This window comes from Cydia splendana, chromosome 9, assembly GCF_910591565.1.
Source record: "Cydia splendana chromosome 9, ilCydSple1.2, whole genome shotgun sequence".
NCBI lineage: Eukaryota > Metazoa > Arthropoda > Insecta > Lepidoptera > Tortricidae > Cydia > Cydia splendana.
The window spans coordinates 5180533-5195423 of record NC_085968.1 but is presented as its reverse complement, the minus strand read 5'-3'; the positions used below and the strand labels follow the sequence as shown (position 1 = coordinate 5195423).

At 45.7% G+C, this 14891-nt stretch overlaps 2 protein-coding genes across 2 annotated transcripts in view; one reads left to right on the top strand and one right to left on the bottom strand.

Annotated features, from left to right (window-relative positions):
- LOC134793440 (MAP kinase-interacting serine/threonine-protein kinase 1-like) overlaps positions 1 to 14891 on the bottom strand; it is a 362541-nt gene that overhangs the window by 205649 nt on the left and 142001 nt on the right. The window lies entirely within an intron of this gene.
- LOC134793442 (NAD(P)H-hydrate epimerase) overlaps positions 1 to 14891 on the top strand; it is a 110837-nt gene that overhangs the window by 64838 nt on the left and 31108 nt on the right. The gene's annotated exons all lie outside the window — the stretch shown is intronic.

The window sequence follows — 14891 nt, the reverse complement described above, 5'->3', positions numbered from 1 at the left end:
GCGTGAACACCTCCGCGCACAGCTCGCACGCCAGCATGGTGTATGGTGTGTAGGTGTAGTGTACGTACCGCGGAGCGATGCTTGCGCTTGCGCGCGTGCGTGTGGTCGGCGCGCGCGTGGCCCTCCACGTGGCGCACCCAGGCGGCCGGCAGCGTGAACACCTCCGCGCACAGCTCGCACGCTAGCATGGTGTATGGTGTGTAGGTGTAGTGTACGTACCGCGGAGCGATGCTTGCGCTTGCGCGCGTGCGTGTGGTCGGCGCGCGCGTGGCCCTCCACGTGGCGCACCCAGGCGGCCGGCAGCGTGAACACCTCCGCGCACAGCTCGCACGCCAGCATGGTGTATGGTGTGTAGGTGTAGTGTACGTACCGCGGAGCGATGCTTGCGCTTGCGCGCGTGCGTGTGGTCGGCGCGCGCGTGGCCCTCCACGTGGCGCACCCAGGCGGCCGGCAGCGTGAACACCTCCGCGCACAGCTCGCACGCCAGCATGGTGTAATGGTGTGTAGGTGTAGTGTACGTACCGCGGAGCGATGCTTGCGCTTGCGCGCGTGCGTGTGGTCGGCGCGCGCGTGGCCCTCCACGTGGCGCACCCAGGCGGCCGGCAGCGTGAACACCTCCGCGCACAGCTCGCACGCCAGCATGGTGTATGGTGTGTAGGTGTAGTGTACGTACCGCGGAGCGATGCTTGCGCTTGCGCGCGTGCGTGTGGTCGGCGCGCGCGTGGCCCTCCACGTGGCGCACCCAGGCGGCCGGCAGCGTGAACACCTCCGCGCACAGCTCGCACGCCAGCATGGTGTATGGTGTGTAGGTGTAGTGTACGTACCGCGGAGCGATGCTTGCGCTTGCGCGCGTGCGTGTGGTCGGCGCGCGCGTGGCCCTCCACGTGGCGCACCCAGGCGGCCGGCAGCGTGAACACCTCCGCGCACAGCTCGCACGCCAGCATGGTGTATGGTGTGTAGGTGTAGTGTACGTACCGCGGAGCGATGCTTGCGCTTGCGCGCGTGCGTGTGGTCGGCGCGCGCGTGGCCCTCCACGTGGCGCACCCAGGCGGCCGGCAGCGTGAACACCTCCGCGCACAGCTCGTACGCCAGCATGGTGTATGGTGTGTAGGTGTAGTGTACGTACCGCGGAGCGATGCTTGCGCTTGCGCGCGTGCGTGTGGTCGGCGCGCGCGTGGCCCTCCACGTGGCGCACCCAGGTGGCCGGCAGCGTGAACACCTCCGCGCACAGCTCGCACGCCAGCATGGTGTATGGTGTGTAGGTGTAGTGTACGTACCGCGGAGCGATGCTTGCGCTTGCGCGCGTGCGTGTGGTCGGCGCGCGCGTGGCCCTCCACGTGGCGCACCCAGGCGGCCGGCAGCGTGAACACCTCCGCGCACAGCTCGCACGCCAGCATGGTGTATGGTGTGTAGGTGTAGTGTACGTACCGCGGAGCGATGCTTGCGCTTGCGCGCGTGCGTGTGGTCGGCGCGCGCGTGGCCCTCCACGTGGCGCACCCAGGCGGCCGGCAGCGTGAACACCTCCGCGCACAGCTCGCACGCCAGCATGGTGTATGGTGTGTAGGTGTAGTGTACGTACCGCGGAGCGATGCTTGCGCTTGCGCGCGTGCGTGTGGTCGGCGCGCGCGTGGCCCTCCACGTGGCGCACCCAGGCGGCCGGCAGCGTGAACACCTCCGCGCACAGCTCGCACGCCAGCATGGTGTATGGTGTGTAGGTGTAGTGTACGTACCGCGGAGCGATGCTTGCGCTTGCGCGCGTGCGTGTGGTCGGCGCGCGCGTGGCCCTCCACGTGGCGCACCCAGGCGGCCGGCAGCGTGAACACCTCCGCGCACAGCTCGCACGCCAGCATGGTGTATGGTGTGTAGGTGTAGTGTACGTACCGCGGAGCGATGCTTGCGCTTGCGCGCGTGCGTGTGGTCGGCGCGCGCGTGGCCCTCCACGTGGCGCACCCAGGCGGCCGGCAGCGTGAACACCTCCGCGCACAGCTCGCACGCCAGCATGGTGTATGGTGTGTAGGTGTAGTGTACGTACCGCGGAGCGATGCTTGCGCTTGCGCGCGTGCGTGTGGTCGGCGCGCGCGTGGCCCTCCACGTGGCGCACCCAGGCGGCCGGCAGCGTGAACACCTCCGCGCACAGCTCGCACGCCAGCATGGTGTATGGTGTGTAGGTGTAGTGTACGTACCGCGGAGCGATGCTTGCGCTTGCGCGCGTGCGTGTGGTCGGCGCGCGCGTGGCCCTCCACGTGGCGCACCCAGGCGGCCGGCAGCGTGAACACCTCCGCGCACAGCTCGCACGCCAGCATGGTGTATGGTGTGTAGGTGTAGTGTACGTACCGCGGAGCGATGCTTGCGCTTGCGCGCGTGCGTGTGGTCGGCGCGCGCGTGGCCCTCCACGTGGCGCACCCAGGCGGCCGGCAGCGTGAACACCTCCGCGCACAGCTCGCACGCCAGCATGGTGTATGGTGTGTAGGTGTAGTGTACGTACCGCGGAGCGATGCTTGCGCTTGCGCGCGTGCGTGTGGTCGGCGCGCGCGTGGCCCTCCACGTGGCGCACCCAGGCGGCCGGCAGCGTGAACACCTCCGCGCACAGCTCGCACGCCAGCATGGTGTATGGTGTGTAGGTGTAGTGTACGTACCGCGGAGCGATGCTTGCGCTTGCGCGCGTGCGTGTGGTCGGCGCGCGCGTGGCCCTCCACGTGGCGCACCCAGGCGGCCGGCAGCGTGAACACCTCCGCGCACAGCTCGCACGCCAGCATGGTGTATGGTGTGTAGGTGTAGTGTACGTACCGCGGAGCGATGCTTGCGCTTGCGCGCGTGCGTGTGGTCGGCGCGCGCGTGGCCCTCCACGTGGCGCACCCAGGCGGCCGGCAGCGTGAACACCTCCGCGCACAGCTCGCACGCCAGCATGGTGTATGGTGTGTAGGTGTAGTGTACGTACCGCGGAGCGATGCTTGCGCTTGCGCGCGTGCGTGTGGTCGGCGCGCGCGTGGCCCTCCACGTGGCGCACCCAGGCGGCCGGCAGCGTGAACACCTCCGCGCACAGCTCGCACGCCAGCATGGTGTATGGTGTGTAGGTGTAGTGTACGTACCGCGGAGCGATGCTTGCGCTTGCGCGCGTGCGTGTGGTCGGCGCGCGCGTGGCCCTCCACGTGGCGCACCCAGGCGGCCGGCAGCGTGAACACCTCCGCGCACAGCTCGCACGCCAGCGGGCTGTACACCTGCACCAACAAAACACACCCTATACTCATCTACATTATTGCGTGAATCGTAGCGCCGTAGCGCGCATACTTGCCTCGATTGCTTGTTGAGACTCATATAGACGATGCAAGAACTCGCATGCGACTTCCATTACATTGCGGTATTTGATCGGTACGGTAAAATTGCATGCGATTTCGCGCACCGTTTTAGTCAGCCTTTAAGCAAGTCCATACAGAACTTGGCGCCATGTGTTAAAGTAAGCTTGATATGTGTAGACTGTAGAACTGTAGACGTTCCACGTCAGAGGCAATCCCTAGCAAGACCCGTCGTTCTATGTGTTCTATGCCTATTAATTTTCTTTAACTATGAATGTTTGATCTGAAGAATACTATACATGGCAATATACTTTTGAATTACTGTCAATATGCTGACTAATGCTGATATGTACTAAGTAATTTTGTAAAAATATAAAACTATAGCTATACATACCAGTCCCTCCTCGTCGATATCCAGATCCTCCGGCTCCTGTTTGACGCTCATCTCTTGCTGGAACATTTCGGCAATCGATCTCTCTTCCTCTTCAATGCTGGAAGCGTCCCATTCCGGCTCCTCCTTTATAGACACGTGTGGGTTGTTGCTGGCTGTTGATTTTATTCTCTAGTTCCCTGGCTACGCCCCCTCTAAAACTATAGCTATACATACCAGTCCCTCCTCGTCAATATCCAGATCTTCCGGCTCTTGTTTGACGCTCATCTCTTGCTGGAACATTTCGGCGATCGATCGCTCCTCCTCTTCGATGCTGGAAGCGTCCCATTCCGGCTCTTCTTTGATAGACACGTCTGGGTCGTTGTTGCTTGCTGTTGATTTTTCTAATGAAAGAGAGAAGTGGTTAGTGGCCGGATAATTATAACTAAATAAAATAAACAAGAACATGCAGGTAATATGTTGAAGGAGTTATTTTATTCAAACTCAATGATTCCTAAAACTTTTATATACCTATATCACCAAATTTTGCGTTGTACTCGTAACCGATATGTACGTACATTTGGAACCGGTCAAATGGAGATAGAACTCAAAAAGCGCGAAATTCAACAATAGTATGAGACATCGATTCGTCGCGCCTACATTTTCGGTCGGGTTCCATACCCTATAACTAAGACTCCGCTGTATCTCATGAACCGTGATAGCTAGGCAGTTGACATTTTCACAGATGATGTATTTCTGTTGCCGCTATAACAACAAATACTAAAAACAGAATATAATAAATATTCAAGTATGTATGGGAAGCCCCCTCATACAACAATCGTGATTTTTTTCGCCGTTGTTTGCGTAATGGTACGGAACCCTTCGTGCGCGAATCCGACTCGCACTTGGCCGGTTATTAAATTTTACCGCCTTTTTGTACCGATAGCTGGATGATACATTGTACTTGTACGTACTGGAGGCAGTATCCTCGGCATCCTTGTCCTCGGTGTCGTCGGGTTTCTGCCGCTTGCCGTACTTGCGCTCGGCCGCGTGCCTCCGCAGGATGCGCGGCGCCGGCGCCTCGTCCGGTGAGTCGTCCGCTATCGTCGTCGAAGCTACAAAAAACATAATTAAAATAGCCTTTATTACTGAGATAGGGTGCAGTTATATTTAATATTAGATTATATCTCGCAACTCAGTTTGCCTCCTGGCAAAGGCCTCCTCGAAATCTCTCCAGTGAATCCTGTCCATAGCTGCTCTTCTCCAAAAAGGTCCAGCGATATTTCGTTATTTTAACGCTAACAGCAAGAAAAAGATACAATAGTTATTTGATTCACAAGGCAGAATTGTTGATTAACTGCTCGTACTAATATTGATACCCGAGCAAGCGAAAGATTTCAAGGGAGGGGGCGGACACCGGACACGGATGCGACTGTATAGTTTGGGCCTTGTAGGCTTGTATCCGCCTGGCCGTAGCATGAATCTAGTAATAACAACTAACCATTCATAAGTGCTTGTTGCTAGGCTAGGGTTGCCATAAGTGTGGGGACTCAGACCGGGACATTTAAAGAAAACCGGCCAAGTGCGAGTCGGACTTGCGCCGCGTTTAAAGGGTTACACAATTTGTAACAATGTATTTTTTCATATGAAACGTGAGTGAAATGTCTATAATTAAGTCCGACTCAAGCTTGACTGCACCTTTCTAATAGGTTTTCCTATAGATAGGTAAAGAACTATTTTGTGTTTTTTTTTTCAAAATTTTAGCACAGTAGTTTCGGAGATAAATTTTCCATGTGTTTAAATGATTATTCATTGACCAGTCAAGCTACCATGTAGATTCAGGGGATTCAGGGTCAACCAGCAAAAAACGCGAGCGCAGCGAGCGCGAAATATTTTGACAAAATTGTGAAAGCGTGTTAAAAAGGCCGGGCCGGGCCTAAAAATCCGAAGTTCCCCAGTGAGGCTAGCTTTCATGCGAGGTCGAAGTCGTGCTTCAGGATAAGCTCAGCTAGAGCATAGACGCCAACCAATGTCCATTGTATTAAAAAGCGAAACCGCAGGCCGAGCTTGGCGCAGCGAGGTCAAAGGCTAAGCTGAAGAAGAGGAGATTTGGAAGACAAACCAAAAATTTAGGTAAAATGTGAGGCTGAAGGTCGAGCTCAGAAATCTCCACATTACTTAATAAGCCCGAAGCGTACTTATAACCAGCGCGGTGAGCTTTCATGCGAGGCAAAAGGCCAAGCTTCTCAAATCAAATTTTTATATTTGTTAAAAATTAAGCGACGCCGAAGGTCGATCTGTAAGAAAGCAGCGCTAGTGTTACTCAACAATAATATGTGACATATGTACAAGAGTTACTCGGAGGGCCGAAGTTCCATTGATGAGGTTTTAGGCCCTTGGGAGCCTGAAATACAAGCTCTACATTACAGACTTTAAAAGGTATAAAATAACATAATTTACATAATCATCTAATTATTGTGTGTCTGAGAAACTGATATTGGACATTAGGTAAAAGTAGGTACCATAAAACATTTTTTTAAAATTTTGGCCATATGAAACGTAGAAATGTAGGTATATTATTATTTACCAAGTCCAGCCCCCTACTAAATAACTATGATTTTTAAACCGGGACAATTTTCTTATCGGCCGGGACGCCGTGCTTCAAACCGGGACATGTCCCGGCGTACCGGGACGTATGGCAACCCTATGCTAGGCCTTCATGAATAAAGTATATTTGAACTTGAACTAAATAATTACCTATAGCTATTGAGGTGGAGGTGGTCGTAGTAGTAGCAGAGGTGGTAGAGGTGTCCAGAGAGGGCGCGGGTGCAACCAGTATAGTTTGGCCCTTAGGCCCGGCCGATCGTAACGCCGCCTGCGTGCCGCCCTCAGTGGTCTTGATGAACACCAGTTTGGGTGGTCCAATGAACATGGGTCTGGAATATAAATTACAATTATCATACATCTTCAATTATATTTGAAATGGTTGAACAAACCTCAATAACAGAAAACTATGAAACTTCACATACAATATAAATATGGTTAAGTAACTGACCCTGGTAAGGCATAATAATGCTGGAACATGCAGAGCCAAGGGCAAAATAATTATATTTTACAAGCATTATGAACTTCATGTGATTTTTACATGTATTAAAAAAATATTGCAGAACTAAAACTTATGTAAATAAGATTTTTTGAGGCCTAATTACACATTAAAACCACCCATTTTCAAAGTACAGTCATGCTCCTTGATTGTTATGCCATTTAGCGATCTAGCTAAATTGGACCTTCCATAGCGCAAGTATTGAACAACCAATTTAGCTAGGATCCTAAATGGCATAACAAGAACCCCCTAGAACCCAAAGGTCTTTTCTGAGTTTCCAGAGTGTCAGATTTATTCATTTGTTCTATTGTACAAAAGATGGATGGCACAAGACCCAGATTGCGGCCTTCAATGCGATGGACCGACCAAATTAAAACTCTCACCGGGTCACCTTTAAATCTGTGCGTGCGGAATGCAATAAATAGAGAAGCATGGCAGGAAACAACAAAAAAGGCCGTACAACGACCTCAATGACCAACACTGCTCTGACAAGAGTATCCGACTAAGAAGAAGAAAAGATGGACTTAATGCCAAAAGGCAGAGGCCAGGCTGCAGAAGCGGCAGAAGAGAGTTATTTTTTTTATGGTGGAAAGATTGGCTGGCTATGGATGACACCTTGGTGGCTCAGATGGCAAAGTGCTGGAGTATCGATCCAGAGGCCGTGAGTTCAAGTCTCACCCAAGACAGTATATTTCCACTTTTAAATTTATTCTCAGCTTAATAGCATTGTTTGCAGACATTTCTGTTTGTTGAAAATTAAAAAGAGAGAATGTAGTCATTTTTTTGTAAGTTTACCTTAGACATTTTATCTGGGTGGATTTTGAACCTAGGTCAACAAAAATAAAATTACTTAATAGCCAGGTCGACACAGAGCGACCATACGCGCGAGGAAATTGCCTCGCTCTGTGTGGACCCCGCTAATGATGTTTAAATGCCTAAAGTAAAATTAAGATAAATGTCTTCAATTCTTACCTCGTGACCCCTTGCTGCTGCATTGGTGTAAAAGTCTTAAGTAGTTTATCATCTTTCTTGACTGCAATCTTAGGCTGTAATTCCTCCGGTTTCTTCACCGGCTGTTTGTTAACGCTAGCTACTTGAGTGGTTGTCTTCTCCGCCGGAGGGTCTCCAGCTTCATCCGTCTGCCGCCATAAGCCTCGGATCTTTAGGACCTCCCCGGCTTTTAATACTGTATCTAGAACTTCATTTGAAACTGTTGTTTCACCTGGAAATATAGGGGTTTCTTATTTTTTTTGTTGCTATGAGATCCTCAGTTCCTCACATCTGTAGACTATCAATTTAACTGATTAGAACTGGGTGAGAGGAATATGATTTCGACGTAAACATTTCCTTTACCCCTCCGGGAAATAGGCGTGATTGATTGACCCGTGGAGCGCCCTAGGATCACAACGTGTGATACTAACTCCATACTACTGTGTCGCACACGCAAGTTCATACAAAATATATAAATAATCAGAAACATTTGGGACTCCTAGAAGTTTCTTGGCATTTCGAAGTGCTCCGCTTCAGGGGCTAAAAATTACTACTAGTGTATACTACACTACATATGTCATATGTGTAAATACTTCAAAAAACGTACCTTTATACATATACTCCACTAAAATCTTGAGCGCCTTCGTTGATATCTCCGAAGGCAGAACAACGTAAAGCATACCGCCCATCCGCGTGACATGCCGCTGGCCCTCGAACAAGCCGCTCAAGTAAACACTGCACGAACTCAGGATGAATTTGTGAGCCGGGATTTGAGACCCGTCCATCGTGCACAGCACCACATCCGTGAACCGCTCCGAGCGCAGCAAAGCCGCAACGGACCCGTTCAAATGTGAACTGTGCGAATGCCATTTCAACTGATATGTGTCCGTCGACGTCATTGTCGTTATATCACGTCCACTCCATCTGCGGCAAAATTGTTATTTTACGTTACGCGGTTTGTTTTTGTTTACAAATGCGAAAACGCCGCCATCGAGAAGCGGGCTACTTGTCTTGTTTTACCGGAAATGTAACGAGGAACAAATCAAACTTTGTAATATATAATTTAATAGTAAAGTTTGGTATTATGCATTTAAACCCGAGGTTTTTAATTTCAAAAAAGATTTATTAAATACTTTTATGTATTTGAATAAATTATTTTTATAAAATTAATTTATTTTTAATTTAAGAAGTTACGCAACGACTTCAAATTTAGAATAAAAAAATACCTTGAATAAACCGGATATTAGGAAAATCGATATTTTAAAACGGTTACGATAACGACTAACTTTACTATCGGTTAATTTTTTTTGTTACACAATATTATAATTCTTATTAGGTCGCGTTTACGAAAACTAAAGAAATACGAAAACAATGCGCGCAACCACCGCGTGCGACCCTCAAATCTAGTGTGCGGCGGCTGCGGCTGTAAAAATCGATGGAAAGGGTATTGATTTTTGGAGCGGGGTTGCGCGTTTATCTCATCGATCCATGCCGGTGAGCGTCGGTCTGCGCCGCGCGCCTGCGCCGTGTGCGAGGGGTGCGTCGGCCGCGGCCGGCCCGCGCGTCCGCCGCCAGCTTGCGCAGCCACCCTGTTCACGCGCAAAATGCGAGAAGTATATCAACCGGCCTACGAATGTACCTATTATTACAGCTAACCGGTAAAGAGGTAGGTATTTAATTTATTTGCCTCAAGAAACAGTACAGTACTTTAGTGTGACTGTAGTTTTATATCATATATAGATACCTAAACCCAGGTCGATAGCGATAGTATAACCTTCGCATTACTTACAAATGTATTTCAAATTCTAAACTATTATTTTATGTATTTTTCTGATTACAAAATTGAATTACCTAAGGTAAATAGTCCAGGATACGAATGCAGGAATTCAAATGTTATCTAGTTTTTTATGGCTCATTTCATTTGCACTTCCCTTGATTTTCCCTTTATGTGTATTTGTGTAGCGTTTATTATTTAGAAAAAGAAGAAGAAAGGAACAATGTTGAAGGCAAATACGGCGAAATAATTCAAATAATACATTCACAGGCTACAGGCTGCGTTACAGGCTATTCCAGCGTTTCAGCATCAATGCACGCACTTTATCCTTTCCATACTGGAAAAAGCGGCCTCTAACCCTTACGTCATACTCATGTTCCCATTAGCGCACTTGTGCCGACTGCCCTTAATACAATATGTACAATGTAACTTGATCCAGATATTCATAAAAATGTACGTAATCAATTCAGGTAAACACCGGTTTTCCTGTAGCGAAATAATAAGTTTATCTTACCTTTAATTGTGTTTTGAGTATATGTAATTTTAATTCCTAGACTTATATCGCCAGGATATTGACCGTGATAACTTTTTAATGTTCCGTACCCAAAAGGTAAAAACAGGACCCTAATATTACTAATAAGACTCCATTGTCCGTTCGTCTGTCTGTCACCAGGCTGTGAACCGTGATAGCTAGACAGTTGATATTTTCACAGATTATGTATTTCTGTTGCCGCTATAACAAACACCTACTAAAAATTTTTTTTTGTGGGGCTCCCATACAACAAACGTGATTTTTTTGCCGTTTTCTGCGTAATGGTACGGAACCCTTCCGAAATCCGACTCGCTCTTGGCCAGTTTTTGTATTATCTTCGAGCTCCCGATATTTTAATGCAGTTACATGCATGTTGTTCACTGGTATTGTGTAACCGGGTGTAACAGGGTAACAGGTAACTTAGGTAGGTACCCGTGAACATCTTGTTCATGTAACTGTAACTGCACTGCATCGAAATATCGGGAACTCGAAAATAATACAAAAGGTAATCAGTAATCACGGTCAATATCCCGGTCCATATAAGCAGGGCCGTCTTAAACTATGCTGGGGCCCTTGGGCACATAAGCATTTGGGGCCCTTTTGTAAAGTAAAGAAAGCGAACTAAACTAACATTTTTCTACTATGATCTTCTATTTTTTATAGGTCTGTCCTTCGGGGCCCCCCTGAGGTTGGGGGCCCTGGGCACGGGCCCCGTGTGCCCTTATGGTAAAGACGGTAGGTACTGCATATAAGTCTAGTGAAACTAGCCGTGTATAATTCAAAACTATTATTAAAGTTCCTAGTCTCCAATCTCCAATATCAATAGGTACCTACTTTATTATTTTTAGTTATAAATATTGCAAGTATAAAATTAGCAAACTGTTGCGAGCTACGGTTCTTAGGTTTATTCTATCATATTATTACATTTAAACAATTTTAAACTAAGCCCTGTATCCGATCGTAAACATCATTTGTTTTCCGGATAAAACTCTAAACATCCCCTCAGCGCCTTTACTCCGTTTAAGCCCTTGCTACACGGTCGCCGACAAGCCTTCAGACCGCGTGGCCTTGGTCCGTCCCGGACCGTGTATAGTCGCACCACACAAAGTCTGCAGCGGATTTGATAGCCCACGCAGTGTACGTGTTATGTATACGTCATAATGTCATAGAAGTTTGACGTTTAAAATGACACTTTCACTGCGTGGGCTATCAAAATCGCTGCAGACTTTTTACGGTCTGACTATAGACAGTTGCTTCCAACAAAATTAGAGCAAAACTGACCAAGGTCAGACGGTTAGAAGGCTTGTCGGCGACCGTGTAGCAAGGGCTTTAGTTTCAGGGTTCCGTGCATGCTTACCCATTAATATCTTAATAAGATATTTATGTTTTTTTAACAAAATTTTATCAATGTAATGTAACACGTCATAAGTAAGTGAAGTTGCATCAAGTAGTTAATTAGGTATGTACTTAATTAGGAACAGGTATGTTTCCGTTATTCATTGGTAGCAATGGCTTTACAGCAAATTTTTTTATTATAAAATATGACAGGCATTTGTTATTATACCCCGGAAACGTTGAAGTAGGTACGTTACAACTACAAATATGAACGTACTGTTTGTTATGCAAATTTTAGTGTGCTCGGTAATAAAGCTAGAGTCAGGGCTATAACCGCGAAAATCGAAGTTCGCAAATTGCGGGCATTTTTCTCTGTCACTCTAATTACGCCTTCTCAGCGCGCGCTCCGGCTCTCAGGTGGCAGAAAACAAGGAGACGGCCGCTTCTCCATACAAACGTAGTCCTATTTTCCTCTTTAGATATTGAGATTATGGAAAATATTTTTACATAATTTGATGTATATTAACCATAGACCATAGCTAAAGTCAAACGTAGGGGCGTTTACCTTTTTCGATTTTTTGATTATTGAAAAAATTAGGTGCGGAAATCAGATTTCATACAAATTTTTAAATGCTCCCAACTCTTATAACAATTAAAAATTCGAAAGAAAAAACAAACGTAGCGGCATAGAAGTGGTTGATATACCTACAATAAATTATGTCAATATATTTTCTATAATGTTAATATCCAGAGAGGACAATGGGGGACTGCGTTTGTATGAAAAGGCCATTTCGCGCGGGTTCTCCACCATCGTCTCAAGTTAGTTTCTTTAATTGAGAATTCGATATAACTTGTTACTTTTAGAATAAAATATACGGTACCATTTAGTTTCGGTTACATTGTATTTATATATTCAATAAATCCAGTCTTTTAGTAGCTCTCATGATAAGAGCATGGTTGGAACGCATTAAATTAGTTGCATAGCTCGATCGATCAAATAGAACGTAGGTAGGTATTAATAATAGAAATGTATAGGTATATAGAGGGTTGTTACGCGTAGGGTGGCCCCGATCAATACGAGCTACGGACTGCGCACGCGTTTCGGGTAGACTCATGTCGTCATGGACGCCATAGAGATATGTACGTAGATGTATAGACCAAAATAGTACCTACTTTAAAATAGTCCTTGTAAAATAGTTATTCTAATCATTTTCAAACAAAACATCATGTAGTGATTGCATAAATCGTTATCATAATATTTGCATTCCAATATAATTATGTACCTTTACTTTAGAATAAAAATTAATATGAGCACGGGGCCCAGAACACAAAGCCGATAACTTGTAGGACATGCGGTAAACAAAGTTAGCCACCACTTTGCTACCGAAAAACCGATGTAAGAATGAGCTTTGATTACACATTGTTATTACGATGATGCGGGTCACACTATACTAGCGTAGCAGCAAGTTCACGGACGAAAAGAAAACGATTTGTAAATTGGTAACAGGCAGGTGCGTCGCGTTTAGCTTTGTACATTTGAAAAAAATAGAGAGTTATCTATATAGGTACACTCGAAAAACATTTACGAAAAGTTCATTAACTCTAAAAAACTGTTGTAGATATTCAACATTTTGTTTCATGATCCTTGATTTTCTTAACTTTTTCTGACAATATGTACAATTTTTGATTACGTATGTATAATATATAACTCTGACGTTTATTGTAATGTAGGTTGTAGTAATACGCTACATCCTAAGCACTTCAATCATTTTATAGTTAGAACCAAGCATTTTATAGTGGTCGAAAAACACTTTGCACTTTTAAAACATTGATAGAAATAAAACTATACAAGATAATCGAATTTAAACTGTTGTGAGACATACTAACATTGAATAATTTTACGGTTTAGACTCACTTGTTCACTTGTGCCCGAAACATGTCGCGCGAGTGACTAATAACAAGTGAGTCTAAACCGTAAAATTATTCAAAACTATAGAAGATATTCTGAATTTCATTAATTTTTTTGCAGATGCAGATTTAATGCAGATGGGTCGAATTGAGCGTTTTCCAAAAAATTCTATCTCAAATATTCAGTATCTTATAAATGTGTATTCAGTATCTTCATTTCATTCATACGTGAAAAAATGTGTCCCAAAATTTTGTATGAAAAAATATTTTTCCAGTGCGTCACGTTCATACAAATAAAAAAAAATTCATACAAAAATGTGACGATCTGGAAAGGAAATCTTGGGACACATTTTTTCATGTATGAGGCGTGAATGTACAAATGATTCTGAGTAAAATGAGCCCAAGAAGTAAATATTTTGAAGACAATGAATGAAATGTAAATTTTTTTTGGAAAACGTTCAATTACATCATATACGTCTTTGAAACGACGTTTGACGTCAAATATTTGGCTTTTCAAAAGGGTTCCGTCACCGTGAAAGTTCGAGAACAGCTGGAGAAAATTATGACGTTTAAATAACACTTGCACTGCGTGTGCTATCGAAGTCGTTGCAGACTAATCTTGGTCTAACTCTATATATTAGATGTTGGCCTCTTACGATTTTTGTTACACTGGTCAAGGAAATCGTCATCTTTGAGGGTCTACTGCAAAAATTGATAATCGAAATTCCTTTATCTGCCTCGCTATCGCTCGAATATGCAGGAGTGGTCACTGTCTTCACCTGAGGGGCTACCGCCAAAACCGAAATTCGCAAATTGCGGGGATCTTTCTCTTTTACTCCAATGAAGGCGTAATTAGAGTGACAGAGAAAAATGCCCGCAATTTGCAAACTTCGATTTTCGCGTTTATAGCCCTGTACCGACCGTCTACGACGATTTAACTGGGCCGTTTGAAAATCAAGTATATTCTGCATGCACCTAGGCTCCTCTAGTGTCCCCCTTAAGTATCTCTTGATTTTTTTTCAAGATGAAATAAGTAATTGAATAACTTCATATTCTTCAAATCACTTAAGCTTTCAATGTTTGATAATAAATTATAATTAAGTTTATAAACCTTATTGAGTTTACTGTGGGAATACAAAGATCGATTTTGCAATGGATCCATTATTTAGGTACATATTTTATTTGGTTTGTTTTAACGAGACGAATTATGAAATATTAACAATATTATCGATAACAATAGATAGATAGATGCTGCTAGTTTTTAATGAACGGGCGTAAGTACAGTAACTTTACTAACTCGTTACGCCCTTTGATATTCGAGATCCGGTAAGCACCTGCCTAATAATAATAAATCAATTATTAAACCGATATCATTGGTTACTAAATTGATTTTACCTATTTCTATACATCATAAGTACTAATGTTTTAGAACACCATAACTACAACACCCCCACAGGTGTAGTCAATAATTATTTTAACAATGTAAGATTTTCCTTGTAGGCTCTTCGACTATAATTAACTGTGACTTACAACGTATGGAAATCGATTTTTTTAAATTGATTGTATAATATTTGGCATTTTAAATT